The sequence below is a fragment of the Panthera onca genome, chromosome B4, assembly GCF_046562875.1.
Source record: "Panthera onca isolate mPanOnc1 chromosome B4, mPanOnc1 haplotype 2, whole genome shotgun sequence".
NCBI lineage: Eukaryota > Metazoa > Chordata > Mammalia > Carnivora > Felidae > Panthera > Panthera onca.
The window spans coordinates 137,430,208-137,448,209 of record NC_138345.1 but is presented as its reverse complement, the minus strand read 5'-3'; the positions used below and the strand labels follow the sequence as shown (position 1 = coordinate 137,448,209).

The following is an 18,002-nucleotide window of genomic DNA, read 5'->3' as shown; positions in this document are numbered from 1 at the left end:
GCCCTATGCCTTCGATATGAGCAGGTCTCAGAGCAGGCGCGGACATGCCCAGGAGGGGCATTCACGCACTCCTTCCGAGCAGCACCTCCACAGCCCCCTTCCTCGGGGACGCAGGGACTCTTCCCCAAGCCCCCTTGACCCCCTCGCCGGAGGCCAGGACCTGCCCCAATGATGCTGGCCGGCAGCTCGGGACAGACCCCTCCCCGGGCTGACCAGGGACCAGAAGGGCTGAGAGTGTGCCTTACTGACCACCCCGGAGGCCAGGGCACTGCTGTCCCCACCCGCCCCGAGGAGAGAAAGCTCACAGCATTTCTCAGGCCCTGCCCCGGCCCCTGGGTTAAGGAGGGTGAGGACAGTTTTGCCCTCAGAGACCTTAGGACCTGACCGTGAAGCTTCCTCCTCGCTTGCCTACCCAGATCTCCAAGGACCAGGAGGATTGATGCACGGGGGGAGGAAAGGACAAGAGAGACTCCCTCGCTCCCCCCTGCTGACCCCACTGTGCCCTGCTGTCCAAGGACAGCCACCACCCCGCACTCTCACACCTCCATGGCTTTCCTCCCTCAGCTCCCTGGGCTTCTGCGAGCTTCTCTTCATTCCAGACCCACCTCAAAAGCCACCTCCTCCAGGAAGCTTTCCCCGATCCCTCCCCTTGAACATGCACGAACCACCCGAGCCTCTTTGCTTCCACCTGGCATTCTGGTGGAATGCCAGGCACCTCTAGCTCACACATGAACTTGGCTATGGCTTTCCTGTCTCCCTTCACACAGCACCTCCCTGCGAGGACTGTGTGTATCCAATCTAGAGACATTTTTGAAGCGCCTCTCCTGGCCGGCGCTTTGCCAAGCGGGCCTCACCTTGCAGTGCAAGCTCGCCCTTGGAGACTCGGCCTCTGGAGACTTCTCTCCAAATGCATGGGGTGACGGGAGACAAGGGATTCTCCTCTGTGGCCTCGAGAGAAGGGGTGGGTGGCCTGCGTGAGGCCAGCGACATCTCCCCGGTTAAAGTTCCGCGGAAGGGTCTGAAAGCACCCAGTACCTAGACCAGGGGCCAGAAAGTGGATATGCTACCAACCGAGCCGCGATCCTGTTGGCCTCTGTTTCTCTGGCCGCCGAGCCATCAGTGGTGTGTGCAGATCCATCCAGACAATGCTCTCAGCAGCCCTTCCAGGCAGGTTCCATGACTGATCCCGGCTTATGGAGGAGGAAGCCAAGGCACAGAGAGGTTAAGCAACTTGCCTGGGTCGCACAGTATGCAGAAGGTGTGCTGCAGGGGTCCCTTGCTGTTGGTCAGCACTCTGGCTACCCAGGCTTGGCTGCACGGCCCAGGGCCCGACTCCAGCCTCACACTCCCTGGATGGCAATGATCGTGGATACATTTCCTTTGAGGCACCAGCCATCCTGAGAGAAGGAGGAGGCAGTCGTGAAGAAAGGGTTTCTAAAATTTTTAACATTTATTTTTGAGAGAGAGAGAGAGAGCGTGAGTTGGGGAGAGAGAAACAGGGAGACACAGAATCCGAAGCAGGCTCCAGGCTCTGAGCTGTCAGCACAGAGCCCGGTGCAGGGCTTGAACTCATGAACTGCAAGATCATGACCCGAGCTCAAGTCAGACGCTTAGCCACTGAGCCACCCAGGAGCCCCCCGCCTCCCCCGACGGGGCTTCTATGCAGGTGGTCTGGATCTATGAGGAGGGCCAGAGGCGAAGCCCAGCTGGGACGGTTCACCTCTTCCTAACCTTGGCGGTGACCCCCAGGCTGGGTGGGCGACCGAGGAGAAAGCGCTGACTCACTCCAGCCACCTGGAAGAATAGGAAGGTGGGACACTCCCTCGGTGCAACCCCAGCCTCCCGGTGTCCTGGCCTTGCCCGGTTTGCATCACCGCACACAGACCTTTAACCTCTCTGCCCCCGGGCAGCACCCTCCAGCTGGTGACTCACACCTCCTCCCAGCCCTGTCCGTGTGCCATGAAATGTGGACATCCTCGTGGGTCAAACAGAGGGACTTCGCCTCTACTCAAATCTGTTTGTCAAACCGAAAGGTGCTTTGTGTTTAAGTCCAAGTACCAAGTACCCTTAATGCATTTTCCATTCTCGACAGAAACCACAGCCGCCAATTAGAAAAAGAAAAAAAAAAAAAAAAAAAAAAAAAAGAACCCAGCCTCCAAACCACGAAGCACACGTCTCTTGCCCGGTTTACCATTTTCTTTGATCCATTAAAATCTGAGAGCCAGTCTTCCTTGGCCTCTAGAGTGAGGCAGAGAGGGAATAATTATCCATAAAGTGGCCATCCGAGTGTTTGCTTTGTGATGAAAGCAAACTTTCAAGAACTTGGAATGAAGAAGGAATATGTAAGCCTCTCCAGATCCCATCAATAATAGTACAATGAATTAATGATTTACTCACGTTTTATGTGTCTATTTGCTTTGCTATTCATAAGCATACATCGTTGCCTTAGTAACCTTGACATCAGACTGAACTTCATCTCTCTGGGAACTGAAGGGCACCTCTCAAGGAAAGGCACACAGCTTCTCGGGCTTTTTTTTCGGTGTTTGCAAAGGAGAAAATGATGAATGGACATATTCTAAAGGAGGTATGTCTCCTCTTTCCTTTCCTTCCCATTACCACTGAAATGTGACGTTTGATACACCTACTGTATCAACAGGTAATCCCACCACCACGTCTCTCTCAAACAGTGCCTTCGGTCTTAACCAAATAACACCGCTCCCGCCAATGCGTGTCATTTATTTACAGATGTCGTATGCGCACACACAGGCACACACATGTATATTACATACTCCATCGGCTTCTTACCGACGAACAAAAATGTTGATTTGATTTCTCAGTTGACTCAAACAGCGTCTGCGCTCTCAGCGCCTCGTACGCGGCCGTGGCGCAGCCGTCGTCGCAAAGGGTAGGTCCGTGAGGATGGACGTTTCTGGACGTGCCGAGTAAAAGCCCACTTATCCACAACAGCCCAAACGGCAGCAAGTCAAACTTCCTTGGCGTGGATGCTCACAGAGGAATCTGGTCAGACAGACGAACGTAGGTGGCCAAGAATAGAATGGGTATAGATTTGGACTCAGCACTCGCTCGGTTAACTTTTTCTTCGATCTACCCACTGCCGCTGAGGATTTTGTCGTTTGCCTTTTGGGGGACAGGTTACAAAAGCAATGGAGGAGAGGGCAAGGGGGGATCCGTTTGCTGGGGAAAGACTGAAAGGGACGGTCGATGTTTTCTAACAAGCGGAAACCCGGGCCGTCGGAACCGTTTCGCACATCACGGAACGCCTTCTGGTGTCATAGGGTTTCTACTCTTCTGCAGTCGTGGCCCTATCTTGGGTCCGAGATGCGCCGGTCGCAGTCAGGTGAGGCTTAGTGGTAAGAAGCCATCTGCCTGCACCCAAAGGAAGGCATCCCTAGGGGACAAGACACCGTCCTGGGCGCTGGAAAGCCCCTGGTCTAATTGGCTAGATATTGGGATGGCAACTAAATGGGGTGCAGTAATAGGGGAGCACAGAGGAGTGGGGGCCCCCTTGGCTTGAAGGGGTTTGGAAAGGCATCACCTGGACACAGAGGTTGAGCAAGGCTTTGGCAGGTGTATACGAGTCAGGGGAGAAGACGTTGTTTTATGGCAGGTTCCAGCTTCCAAAACGATCACTGACCTTCCCGTGTTAGCAAAACGCACCAAAAGCAAACAGCTCACCAGTGTTAACCGCGCGGCTCCATCACCCCCGTGGGCTCCCCTCCTGGTAACTGTAAAAGCCAGTGAGGATTTCGCTTCTCAAATACGTATCGGAGTACGTGGAATATTAACCTAGGGTTAGCAGCCCCAGCTTTCACCGCTCGTGGGTCTGTGTGGTTGGATTCCACGGGGCGTGGGGGTGGGAGGAGAAAGAAGGGCTAACTGAAATGGTCCGTTTCACCGATCCCAGAAGTTCTGCTTGTCTGACACTGGCTGGGGGTCTGAAGTTTTAGGCAGAGAATGTGAGGACATTCTTGAGTGGAATCGAGCTGGCCCAGGGCCCAAACCGTGAGAAACCACTAAAAATATCCCGTTTTTTTTTTTGTTTGTTTGTTTTTTTAAACCAAACTCGGCCCTCACTTGTCGACAACCTGACCCTGGTTTTGAGGGAGCGGACCCAGCTTGCTTGAAGGTTGGTAGGGGGACCTGAGACCGTCCCGTCCTGCCTCCTACCCACTCAAGTTTTCCGGGAAAAACTCGACCAACGCTTTTCATAAACCGTTTCCACCACAGGTCAGCCTACCTGTAGCGAAGGTGCCTGGTGAGTGAGCCGGGAATGGGAGGTGGCTAGAGGCAGGAGGAGCTGGGCTGCCGCCATCCACCCTGGCCAAACATTACCTCCCTCTCCCCCGCCCCGGACGTTCGGCCACTAAGCAAAGAAGCGGGGCCTTGGAAGGCTGTAGAAATTCCTGGAGTCACGTCTCTGTGCTATCTCTGAAAAGAAAGGAAATAGCTCAGTTAACTTGATTGTATTCTGAAGGGTTTAGAAAGAAGGGTCAAAACCAGCTGCTTAAGATCACTCAGCAAATGGAATATTCCTTGTCTCACCGCCGTCCGTCTGGTTGGGTTAAGTTCACGCAAAGAGGAGGCCTTGAACATTTCTGTACATATCGGGATGGCCACACGAGGGGTCCCCGGTCCTCTGCGGAGGGCTGAGGCCGTCTGGGGCTTGTCTGCACTGCCATCAACCAGTGCCTTCTTGGGGCCCAGCTACAGGACTTTCCTCCGGCCGCACGGGAGTCTGGCTTGTAGATCTCTGCCCAGCTCCTGCCACCCAGGCTGAGAGCCAGTCATCCGCCTCTGGTTTTCCCTGGGAACCCTTTCTCTCTCTCTTTTTTAAAGACCCAGTCATGGGACCTTAGACTGGACATTTCAAAAAAGAACGATCCAATGTAATCAGAGCAGGTAGTTTTAGAATATAGTCTCTTGATTAACCCCCATCCGAGAACACACGTTTTTCAAAGTATTGAGAGGCTGTACAGCATAAGGGTGAAGGACAAAGAGTCTGGCCCAGCAAATGCTGGTGCTGCCGCTGCTGACCGCTCTTTGCCTCAGTTTCCCCCGCAGCTATCTGTGTCGTAGGGTTTTGGCTTACTGCCCGGCGCTCCCCATCTCGGTGCCTGTGACCCGGTGTCCACGTGTCGGGCCAGGGTGGTCCCACTGTCAGCATCTCCGGGGGTCAGAGTCGCTGCTCCCGGGAAGCAGCAATCAGCTGGCTCCTTCTCGGGTCCGAGGCATCTATGAGCCCAGGCCCTCACTGGGTCCTCATTTCCATGACTAATATTTTCCAGGGTCGACCCTGAACTCCACGCGAAGGTCGGGGGCTTCTTGAGACAAAACAATGGCAGCACATTCTGGCCTGGGTGGTTGGAAGTTAGGTCACCATCCGGGGCTACCACCGGGGGGTTAGGAAGACAAACACTAGCGCCCCTGCCCACACACCCCTGCCCCCAGGGAAGGCCCCCCCGCCCCTGCAGGCCGCAAACCTGAACACAATGCCTTTCTGTTTCCAGCACTCCGGGGGATAAAGAATCACTTTCAAGATGGGGTCAGCCAGAGGAAAATTAAACAACTTGCCCCTTGACCCCTGGGGCAAAGGGCAGGTTGGGCACTTCTCTCATCTTCGGTGGTGGTGGGGGGGGGGGGGTGGGGGCCAGGACAGTGAGCGGCTGAGGCAGGACTCTGTCTGGTCTGGTCTGGTCTGCTGGATGGAGGACACCAGATCTGGGTCCGGGGCGCACGGGCCCCTACAGGCGACTTCCAGGAGGCTCCAGGGTCTCCCGGCGCCTGAGCTCTGTTCTCCCCACACTTTTGTCTTCCTCTTCCTCTTCCGCCTCCCCATAGAGCACTACGATGGATTCCTTTATTTCTCGCTCAGGATCTCTCTCTCACTCTGGGAACCCTCCTTTTCAGCAAATTCTGTTCTTGTTTTACAAACGCGGTATCTTCACCCACCTCGCGAAGCTTCTTCCTTAGCGATCTCCGTTGGTCTTGTTTTAGCTCTTGCCTATTTTCTTAATTCTCTGTGACGCAGGACTTCTGCTTCTCCGTCTGTTTGCTTCGGTCCCCACGGCAGCGGCCGTCCTCCTAGCCAGACTCCTCGGCCGCGTCTCCTACTCCGCGCTGAGGCACCAGGCTGGCGGGGACCCCACGACCGGGGCAGGCCTGAGCGGTGGGTTTCAGGTGGGAGCGGCTCCCAGGTGTCAGACTATGGAAAGCTGGTCTTTAGGGAAGAACTTGGGGGGGGGGGGTGCAGGGAAGGTAGTGGGGCAGGTGCCTAACCACCCGGGGTTCTCAGCAAGTGGCCGGGCTTTGAGTGTATCGTGGGGAGACCCGCGCCCAAACCTGCCTCCGCCACGCACAGCTTGGGCGAGTCACTAAAGCTCTTGCCGCCCGTATTTTCTCATTCGAAAGGAGATCCATTCCAGGTACTGAGTCGCCGGCCCCGTGCTCCCTCTGCTCTGTGTAGCGAGGGCATTGCACGGGCCCCGTAGCCACGACGCGCACTGTTCATCCGACCCCCGCAGATTCGGGAGAGTCCCAGCAGGTCTGCAGGACGCAGGGGCCCCGGTGCCCAGGCCCGCATGCAGCACGCACGCAACGAGCCCTTCCTTCTTCCAGCCTTTGTCAGCTGCACAACCCCCCCCACCCCCCCCCAAGCACTTCCTCAAGGACAGACCCTCTGTGCTTCCTCCTAATTGTAATTTACCTCATTTGCATGTGGCTTTTTCATTATAATTCCCTGAACCTGGGCTGCCGTGTTGCCAGGGCAACGGAGAGAGCTTTCCAGCCTGCTCCCTGCTGTGGGGGGGGCGGGGGGGGGGGGACCCCTGGCCCGGCTCCAGCTGTGCCCTGGGCCCCCCTGAGAGGGCACAGCCTGCAGCTGTCTCCTGCTTGTTTTGTCTGTCTTTCCGCAGGGTCTCCGTGACCTTTCTGCGCACCCGGACCCCCTGGTCCTCTCCGGGCCAGCTCGGAGTCGTGCACCCCTCCTCCGACTCGGGGACCCCTGTTCCCACCAGGGCCAGCTGGGCTCTTGTGACGCCCAGCGAGGCAACGTGCATGAAGCACAGGGCACACGGGATCGCCAGGACCCGGGACAACGGTCACCTGTTGTCACGCTCCAGCGGGGCCCCCACGCCACACCAGGAACTCAACCAAGCTCTGCCACCCCCCTTCCTGCCCAGAGCCGGCCCCCCCAGCCCCTCCGTCTGCTCTCCCTCCAGCTACCGGCTCTCGGCATCTGTGCCCCGGCGGCAGATGCTGTCCTCCCCTCTGTCCCTCCGAGTCCTCTCTTTAAACTGGAACTTTAGTCCAGGGTAGAAACTGGAACTCAGGTGAATCTCAACTACGGCTTAATTACAGTCCTTGGTTCTTGACCCGCTCTGCCGAATGGACCAGTGAATGAATGAGTGACCGCCCCCCCCACCCTGTTCACACCCCTACCATCTACTTCATAGATGTGAATTTTTAGGCTTCCTCACGGCTTATTTGGGATACTCAGCGACGAAGGGCAAGGACAAGATGGGGTTAAAGGAGCCACTGTGAGCCCCGAGTTCCGCACTTTCCCCTGTGTTAGTAAGGGGCCCAAATGGCTTAACTTGCCCAGCTGACCCCTTGGAGGACAGAGGACTGTGCTAGGAGATTTATGGAGTGTGGACAGGGTGGGAGGTCATCTGGGAGGTCAAGTGCGTAAACTCTAGCTAACTCTTACCCGGCTAGACTAGTTAGTGGTGGCCTGCCTGACCACCGCGTGTGGCCGGCCCCACCTGATTTCTGACGGAGCAGTGAGGGAGGGGTGTATGGGGGGGGGGGGAGGAAACCTAACAATAACTCTCCATATTGCAGACCAAGCATAAAAGGTCGCATTTCTTTTTTTTTTTAAATAAATACATTTTATTTATTTGTTTTAATTTTTTTAACGTTTATTTTTGAGACAGAGAGAGACAGAGCATGAACGGGGGAGGGTCAGAGAGAGAGGGAGACACAGAATCTGAAACAGGCTCCAGGCTCTGAGCGGTCAGCACAGAGCCCGACACGGGGCTTGAACTCACGGACTGTGAGATCGTGACCTGAGCCGAAGTCGGATGCTTAACCGACTGAGCCACCCAGGCGCCCCTAAAAGGTCGCATTTCTAAAAGCTGAACTCATTCACACTTTTTGGGGGACAGGCTGGGGGTGTTAAGGAACAAAGGGACAAAAAAAAAAAAAAAAAGAGAGAGAAACTCTGCCTTTTAAACCCAGCTCAGCTTCTGACCAGCTTTGTGACCTTGGTCCAGTCACTTACGTGCCCTTTTCTCACGTCTCCAGGGGTCTCAGGAAAAACTGTGATTCGGACCCACATCCATAGTTCGAATGGAGAGAACGTATGATAAATGACAACCACGGCCTTGATTGCTCGTGAACACGGCCAGCTCACGGGTAGGACCCGGTGCCCGGCTGGGTCCTGTTCACACCACAACCCCGGCACAAGGCGTGCGTTACTATGCCCACGTTGTCCACCAGGAGGCAGACTCGGAGCCCTGAGAGGACTTGTCCAGACCCAGCAGCTGCCAGGTAAGCGTCTGCAGGTCTCTGTGTGTCGCTTGGAGCCATTTTCAAATGACATATGCTGGACCCCCCTCAAGGGATGTGGTGCGTTCGACTGGATGTGCCTCTAACAGCTGTACCGGCGTCAGCAAAACCAAAAACCAAAAACAAGAAAGGAAAACCAAAAGAAAGGCATCTTTTAAGGATGGATGCAGGGTATGGGGGCGCCCGGGTGGCGCAGTCGGTGGAGCGTCCGACTTCGGCTCAGGTCATGATCTCGTGGTCCGTGGGTTCGCGCCCCGCGTCGGGCTCTGTGCCGACGGCTCGGAGCCTGGAGCCCGCTTCCGATTCTGTGTCTCCAGCTCTCTCTCTGTCCCTCCCCCGCTCGTGCTCGGTCTGTCTCTCTCTCTCAAAAATAAACAAATATTAAAAAAATTAAAACAAAAGGATGCAGGCTGTGTCGGAGGGCTTGCTCTGTAGCCACTGGTGCCCCCACGCGTCACGCTGTTTTTATCTCCGTTTTGTGCGCTAAGTGCATCTACTGTTCCCGCCGTGAAGTACGATCGCTGAACTTGGGGGCAGCCACCGCAGCCCCTGCCACAACTCCATTTTGCTGAAGTGAGTGAGTTTACCTTTCAATCTTTCCCCAGGGTTTCTGAGTCGTTTTCAGGTTAGCTCTGGCAGGGGGACCGAAGCAGAGCATTCCCCCCCACGGCAGCCGTGCACCCGTCGTCGGGATCAGGAACCGCCCGGGCTTCTGGAGATGTTTTCCAGAAGCCAGCATGTCCCCCTGCAGCATTTTCATCGATTTCTTGGATCCCATTTACTTAGCGGTTTGGGGCTTTGTTTTGCCTCCTACAGTCCCAGAGAAGGAATCCAGGGTGAGACCCACCCAGGGGAGCAAAGCCGCGGAGGCCACTCCCTTTGCCACGAAACGTGTGTGGCCGATGCGCTTGCAGATAAGCCCGCGGTGCCAGGGGAGGGCGCGGGGTGGAAAAACACAGCGCAAACCCGGCCTCCACCCCGTCCCGCCCGGAAGCTGGCAGGAGGGGGGAAGGGGGGCTCTGCGCATTTCAGTATCTTCAGCAATTGCTTTCACTGCCCTCGGACGTCGTTTGCTTTTTCGTTTTGTTTGGCTTCTATCTACACCCCCTCCGCTCTGAATCAAGAGGCCTGGGCCGCGCTGGCTGAGGACGTGCGGGTGCCTGCAGTGCTGGGCTCAGTGCCTGCAGTGCTGGGCTCAGTGCTGCTCGGGATGGGATAAAGCGCCGTCCGCTGGGGTGGGTGTTTCGTGGGACATAAAAGAAAGAGGTGACAGAATCCTTACTCCGAGGAGCCCAAACCAGTGGTGAAGATGTGGTTCAATACACACAAAATGGGACCCCACGTGGCACAAGGGTCCTCACCTAAACAGGGTTTGCGCTTGGCACGGGAGGCCCCTCACTCGGGGTCCTCCAGGCCCCCCCTGCTGGCGTCCTCGCCCGCCTCCCTCGTCTGCCCTGAAGGAGGGGTGGGCGTGCCACCCCACGGCTCTTTCCTCTTTCTCACGCGCATGTTCCGTCCTGGAGCCTGGCAAAGCTCTGCCAGAGACGACTCAGGCCAACGTGTTATCCGGCCGAGCTGCCAGGATCCCTGCTAGGATCTGGCCAGTACAGTCACGCGGGGCAGCCGCTGCTACTCACCTGCGCGGCTCCCAGAACATTCCCCGGCTTGTCTGCTCTAGAACCGGGGGGTGCCGGGGAAGAAGAGAAGAAGCTGGCTGACCCCCTCACCCCCGTCCCGGGGAGAAGCGAGAGGGGGGTGTGGAGGGAGGACAGAGGGGGAGGAGGAGACACAACTAACACCGTGCCAAGTTCTCGGCCGGAGGCTGGGAGGACGGCCAGGAGCAAAACAGATGTGCCCACGCCTTTGGGGAGCTTGCGGTCTAAAAGAGGCAACACATATACATTACAAGAGGACACAAATCACAAGAAGACTCATCATGTGATGGCAAGGTATGGTAAGTTCTAGAAAGAAAAAAAGAAGATGAGAAGACGGGATGGACGGTTATAAAGGGGAACAGGTTTGCGTTGGGAGAGGGGTCAGAATGGACACTTGGAAATGGGACATTCGAGGGAGATCTGTGAAGGTGCAGTGAGCTGGGTGAAGAGGCCGGGACAAGCGTGATAACTGAGGGAACAGCACAAAGGACGCCACGCTGGGAACGTGGTGACCATCGGACCATCCGACGAACGGAAAAGAGGCCACTGCACCTGGAGTGCCGTGACCAAGGGAGAGGGTGGCTTGCTGTTCTGAGTCCACACACGTAAACACATGATATATTCTCCTCCGTTTAGCAAGCCTGCCTTGGGGACTGAGAACCCGGTCCACCTTTAAAACCTTGTGCTGTTGTGACCGGCCGGGATTTGAATCCCGACTTACAAGCTGGTAGGACCTTGGCTTAATTCTTAGAAGCTGGGTCTCCTGGCTGTCAGGTGGAGCTAATGGCACTTGGCCCAGAGGATGGGGCTCTGAGTTGGTTGGGAAAAGGTGTGGGATGTGCCCAGTGTGCTGTGAGGAGCTACGGTCCCCGCTCCAAATAGCCACCTCCACCTGCAACCGGGGACCTCCGTGTCCGAAATAAAAGGGGTTTGGTGCTGCGACGGCTCCTCCCCGCTTTGCTTCTTAGCTTCTTCGGGATCTGAGTAAGGGAAGGAGGCATTATTTATTGGGACCCTTCTGGAAACTCACAGAAAAACAAAAAAACAAACCCAACCACCAGGGGATGTGGGAGACTATCTGCTCCTCATTTAAAGGAGGGAATTAACAGAGAAGCTGGAAGGAAAGGTGTTTTTCTGTTCTTTCTTTCTTTTAAAAACAATTTTAATGTTTATTTTTGAGAGAGACAGAGACAGAGCCCATTATTTTTGAGAGAGAGGGAGACAGAGACAGAGACAGAGCAGGAGCAGAGAGAGGAGGAGACACAGAATCCGAAGCAGGCTCCAGGCTCTGAGCTGTCAGCGCAGAGCCCGACGTGGGGCCTGAACTCATGAATCGCAAGATCATGACCTGAGCCTAAGTCAGATGCTTAAGGGACTGAGCCACCCAGGAACCCTATGTTTTTCTTTTTTTTAAAGGACAAGTATAAATGTACTAAAACCTACATTATACTCCTGTTTTGTCAGTGCTTATGCTAAAATTGGAATGATATTGGGGCGCCTGGGTGGCTCGGTCGGTTAAGCGTCCGACTTTGGCTCAGGTCACGATCTCACGGTTTGTGGGTTCGAGCCCCGCGTCGGGCTCTGTGCTGACAGCTCGGAGCCTGGAGCCTGCTTCGGGTTCTGCGTCTCCCTCTCTCTCTGCCCCTCCCCTGCGCATGCTCTGTCTGTCTCTGTCTCTCAAAAATAAATAAAAACGTTAAAAAATATTAAATTGATGAAAGAAAGAAAAAAAAGCCCTGCCAATCTTTTTGAAGATGACGTTTTTCAGAGATGAAGGCGAAAACAAATAGGTCTTCAAAAGCTGAGAGAATTAGTCACCAGGAAATCAACATGCACGAAATCTCATAGGAAGTCCTTCAGGCCGAAGGAGAGGGACCCCAGATGGAAGCACCAAGCTGCAGGAAGGAACGAAGAAAAGGGTAAATATAGGGTAATATTAACTACGTAAAGCAATGATAAGTGACCTAATGCTAAAACGCATGATATCCATAGCACCGGGCTGGAAAAGAGGTAAGCGGAGTCACAGACCACGTACTAAACCAGACCGTACGCTGGGCCCCAGAGCAAGTCTCAACAGATTTCAAAGGGCTGAAATCACACATTTCATTCTCTGTGCATTCTCTGACCACAGTGCAATTAAACAAGAAATTAATAACAGAAAGATAATTGGAGAATTCCCGAGTGTTTGGAAATTAAGCAACGTACTTCTGAACAACTAACTCATAGGCCAGAGGAAACATCACAATGGAAGTTAGCAAATACTTTGAACGGAATGATAATGAAAATAAACGTATTGAAACTTGTGAGGAGCTGCTAAGGAAGCGTCTAAGTGAGAATTTTTAGTGCTAAATGCATGAGCTAGAAAATAAGGCGGCTGGGGGCGCCTCGGTGGGTTAAGCTTCTGACTCTTGGTTTCAGTTCAGGTCATGGTCTCACAGTTCATGGGCTCGAGCTCTGCATCGGGCTCTGCGCTAACAGTGAAGAACTTCCTTGGGATTCTCTCTGTTTCCGGCTTTCTCTGCCCCTCCCCCACTCTCTCTCTCAAAATAAATAAACTAAAAAAAAATTTTTTTTTAATTTACAAACAAGAAAATAAGGAGGCTGGGAGTCAGTGATATAAGCTTCTGTCTCATGAAACTAGAAAAGCCCAATAAATTAAATCTAAAAATGGAAGGACAACTATAATCAAGAGAAGAGTTGACATCAGTGAACTAGAGAAGAGAGGCACAACAACAACAACAACAAAAATAGCAAAGCCAAAGTAGGTGTTTGAAAGATTAACAAAATCAGTAATCCCATCAAGACTAATTATAGGAAAAAACAAAAACAAAACAGAAAAAATAACCCCAAATGTTTTTCACCTCAATATCAGAAATGAAAGAGGGCCATCACTACAGACCCTAATGACATTTTAAGTGGGATGACAGGATATTATGAAACGCTTTATGCCAACAAAAAGGACACCCTCGATGAATGGACACATTCTTTAAAAACCACAATTCACCAAAACTAATTCAAGAAGAAATGGAAAATCCAAAGAATTCTATACTGTTTAAAATAATCAAATCTGAAATTAAAAACCTCCTGACAAAGCGAAATCCAGACTCATACGGCTTCACGAGTCATTTTCTAAACCTTTAAGGAAAAAATAATACCAGTCTTACACAAGCTCTTGTAGAGAACAAGGAAATAGAGAACACCTTCCAATTCATTTTATAAGGTCAGCCAAACCCTGACATTAAAAGTTGACAAGGGTATTATAATAAAAGAAATTTACAGAATTATATCTCTCATGAATGTAGATGAAAATCCTAAATAAAACATTAGTAAATCACATCCAGAGGTATTAAAAGGATAATACTTCTTGACCAAGGAGAGTTTATTCCAGAAATGCAAGGTTGGTTTAACCCTTGAAAATCAATCAGTGTAATTTGTAATAGCAACATCCATCAATTAATAATAAAAATACATATCCTTAATCTGATAAAGAGCATTTTAAAAAACTCTACTGTTAATGTAAATGAAACTACCAAGCACTTTCCTCTTGCCCACTACACCATTTCTGTTCAACATGGTACCAGAAGTCTTAGCTAGTCCAATAAGGCGAGAAAAAGAAACAGATACAAAGAAAGTAAGACTGTTTTTATTTTCAGATGGCATACTTATGTACTAGAAAATCCCAAAGAATCTACAAACTACTAGAATCAATAAATGAATTTAGAAAGATCACTAGATAAAATGTCAACATATGAAATTTAGTTTACTTCTGCATACTAGCAGCAAATGACTAGATGATGAAATTAAAAACAATTTACAATAGGAATGAATCTCTTGAAAGATGTGCAAGATTCACACTGAAAACTACAAGACATTTCTAAAGAGAGATTAAGGAAGGACCTAAGTGGCGAGGCATACCACATTCATGGATTGGGAAGTTCAGTATTATTATGATGTCAAGTCTCCCAGACTGATCTATAGATTCAATGTCATTTCAATCACAACCCCAGGAGTGTTTTTGTAAGGCGTATTGACAAACCGCTTTATATGGAATTGCAAAGAACCTAGAATAACTGGGACGATGTTGAAGAGAAAGAACAAAATTGGAAGACTTACTCCAGTAGATATCAAGATCTACTATGAGTAACCAAACTTAAGCGACAGCAATTAAACAGTGGGGTATTGCTGTTAGACTAGACATAGACCCATGGGATCAAATTCAGAGTTCAGAAACAGACTCACACATATGTGCCCGCTTACTTTACAATAAAGGTACGTAAGCAAGACAGTAGAGGAAAGGATGGTCTTATCGATAAATGAGTTGGATATCCATGTGGAGAAAAGTGGATCCTGACCCCTACCACGTAGCATGCACAAACATTAATTCAAGATGAATTATATTCCTGATAAGAAAGGTAAAACAATAAAGTTTCCAGAAGACAATATCATCATGACTTTCAGATAAGCACAGATTTCTTTTTGTATGTTTATATATTTATTTTGAGAGAAAGGGAGAGAGCAGGGGAGGGGCAGAGAGAGAGGGACAGAGAATCCCAAGCAGGCTCCATGCCATCAGCGCAGAGCCCGACGTGGGGCTTGAACTCACAAACTGCGAGATCATGACCTGAGCCGAAATCAAGAGTAGGATGCTTAGCCGACTGAGCCACCCAGGCGCCCCTGGATAAGCACAGATTTCTTAAACGGGACCTAAAAGCTATTAATCATAAAAGAGCTGATTGATAAATTGGGCCCCATTGAAATTAAGAAAGTCTGTTCACTAAAAGAAAGCAGTAAGCGGGTGAGAACGTGAGCTGCAGGCCGGGAGAAGAGGAATTCAGAAAAGGACTCACATCTGGAAGGCACACAGAATCTTTACAAATCGGTAAGAGAAAGGCCAGCAACTTGTTCAGAACCGGGCGGAAAACCGGAGGCGATCTCTCACCAAACAGGCTCTCCAAATGACAGAAAGTGGAATGAAAGGGACTCGGCGTCGTTACCCATCACACCAAAAAGTCAGGTGACAACCACAAAACGAGCTATGGATCGGTTAAGAACGTACTCGACGTCATAGAGCCGACTACCCTGGCTAGACTGCAAGTGCCTGACCACCCTGGGGTTTGCGAGGCTGTGGGGTGGGGGAGCCTCTCCCGCGATGCTGCACGTTGGACAACCCTTCGGCCTCCATTCTGAGCCAGCGATTCCCCTCCTGCGTTTATACCCTTCAGAAATGGGTGCCTGTGTCCGGGAAAAGACACAGACGAGGAAGCACACGGCAACTGGTGATAAACTGTCGTTCATGCACACACTGTAATACCACACCATGATCCAAAAGAATGTCTGAGGCACGATACCGAATTACAAAAAGGCCAGACACAGAAGAGGGCATCCCACATCATTCCATTTATACGAAGTCCAGGAATGAGCAGAACCGTGGCAGAGGTCGGGACAGAGGCCACCTCTGGGGGCTGGGCCATGAGAGGTTTCTGGGTACTAGAAACGTTCTGTATTTTGGTGGTGATCACACGGGTGTATACAAACATAAAGATTCTTAAGTATATATATTTTTTAGCTTTTATTTATTTTTGAGAGACAGAGAGAGAGAGACAGAGCAGGAGCAGGGGAGGGGCAGAGAGAGAGGGAGACGCGGAATCCGAAGCAGTCTCCGGGCTCCGAGCTGTCAGCACAGAGCCTGATATGGGGCTCGAACCCACGAACGGTGAGATCATGACCTGAGCCGAAGTCGGACGCTCAACCGACTGAGCCCCCCAGGCGCCCCTTTTTAAAAAACAATTTTTTTAATGTTTCAGAAATCACCTTTTTAAGAGAAATTATTGTGGTTGGGGAAAAAAAAAAAACAACTTCTGTGAGCCTGATTATTTTATTAAGCATTTTATGAGCAGTCTTACGTATATTCTTGTAGGGGAACAGCTCCGTTCTGGCCCCTGCCTGCACCCGACGCGGGTCACGTGGGCGAGGCTTGAAACACAGCTGGTCTGGGTCTGGGTCTGGGTCTTGGGGTCCTCCTGGACCAGAAGAGCATGGGGAGTTCAGGGGGAGCAGCTACCAGATCCTTTCTCACGGTCCTCCCTGTCCACCCAGAAGGCTGTCCTGAGTCAGCTGGTGACGCAGTGGGATAGCCAGCTTCTCACCAGCTCCCAGGTTCTGAGGAGGTATGAGGCTTCCCGCCCGGACCCCTCAGGGTGCAGGTGCAGGATACGAAGCCACTCCGTGGCCGTCCAGCGTCGCCTCCCCCACAACTCCCGTTTATGTGGCAGTCACCTGTCTCTCCTCTCCCTTTCTCTGTCTACACGAGCAACAAACTGTGTAAATCCAAAAAGGCTCATTGTTCTCTGCTGCCTTGGCCTCGCCTCGCCTCGCGGCTGCCAATTCTTACATATGGAAAGCGGATCGTTTACACTCTGGGCGAAAAGAAGGGGCTATAAAGGGAGCTGGTATTTACTACAAGCTAACTGTGTGCCGAACACCGCACCCGGCGTCACGCGCGTAACCGAATTTCCTTGTCGCAGATTTGTCCTCGGCTATGTTGGACCGTGATGACGCTCTCTGTGTATCTAATACTTTGTTGGCATCGTTATCACTTCTGCCCGTGTTCTGGGTGGCAGCCTGCCGTCCAGCAGAGACGAGGTTTGCAGAGCATCTGGGTCAAGCCCTTAAGAATCAGCACTGCTGATCCGCCGGGCACCAGCCGGAGCGGTTCTGAGAAGGGGACGGTGAGCATTGTCCCTTAGAGGCGGCTGGAGGGAAGGGCGGGGACCAGCTGAGCACACGGGAGGGGGTCCGGAGTCTTGTTACCTAAACCGACAGGACTGTATTTTTCGAGTAGGCTGATGGGGAAGAGGGTGGGGGAAGGGGACTAAGCACCAAGTACCACGCTAGGAGTGTTCAAGGGTAGAATCGTGGTCCCCGCATCGATCTCAGAGAGGGTTAGCTGCGTGCCAACCGCACAGAGCTTGCCGGTGACAGAGCCAGGACTCAAATCCAGGCCATCTGCCTGCAAAGTCTGAGCCCCCCTCTGTGGTACTCTGGCTGTTGGTAGCCGGTTGCCATGGGAACCGCATCCCTGCCCTGCCTCAGACTGCGCACCGTCACCTGCAGCTCAGGGGACAGCCCACGAGCGCCACTGGGTCGGGCAGAAACCCCGCCAGGCTTCCGAGGGCACCAGCCGACCTTCCGTCAACTGACCTCGAGGGCCCCTGCGGTCGCCAGCCAGTGCCACCGGGTCCCCGCCAAACAAAGCCTCTCTGTGGGCCCCGCCTGTCATCAGCTGCAGGTGAAGCAGCGGGCATGTGTGTCGTCCCCTCTGGTCTCCCTCCTTTCCCGCCTTCTTCCTCAACGCCCTGTATTCTGATGACACAGCCCTCCTCCCCCCGCACCCCGTTGGGGGTGGGGGTGGGGGAATAACAAGCAAAATTGCGGATGATGATATAATACGACTAATGACGGGGAAAACGGTGTGAATACCTGTGGGCCACGGCGATGACAGTCGCCATGGGGCTGAAAGACTCCATTTACGGCGTTCCCGTCCGGGGCGGTCGCCCTGCTCTGCCGCTCGGCAGACGCGGGTCTGCTCTGGGGACAGGCCTTTGCTCACTCATCACGTTACGGCGGGATTGTGTTAGCCGCGCCCGGCGGTGGGGGTGGAGAGCCAGCCTCTGTGCTCCGAGGCCCCCTTGGAGAGTTCTAGAACACAACTAACTTCGGTAGGAGGGCAGAGGCGTCCGCGAGGAAGGCACTACATTTTCC

General features: G+C 52.6%; 1 long non-coding RNA gene across 1 annotated transcript; it reads left to right on the top strand.

Moving 5' to 3' along the window:
- The first annotated feature begins 2,289 nt into the window (after window positions 1-2,289).
- On the top strand, window positions 2,290-17,030 carry LOC144616858 (uncharacterized). Its single transcript, XR_013556604.2, has 3 exons — window positions 2,290-2,584; window positions 8,323-8,568; window positions 16,766-17,030. It is a non-coding gene; the product is annotated as an uncharacterized LOC144616858 (long non-coding RNA).
- The last annotated feature ends 972 nt before the right edge of the window (window positions 17,031-18,002 follow it).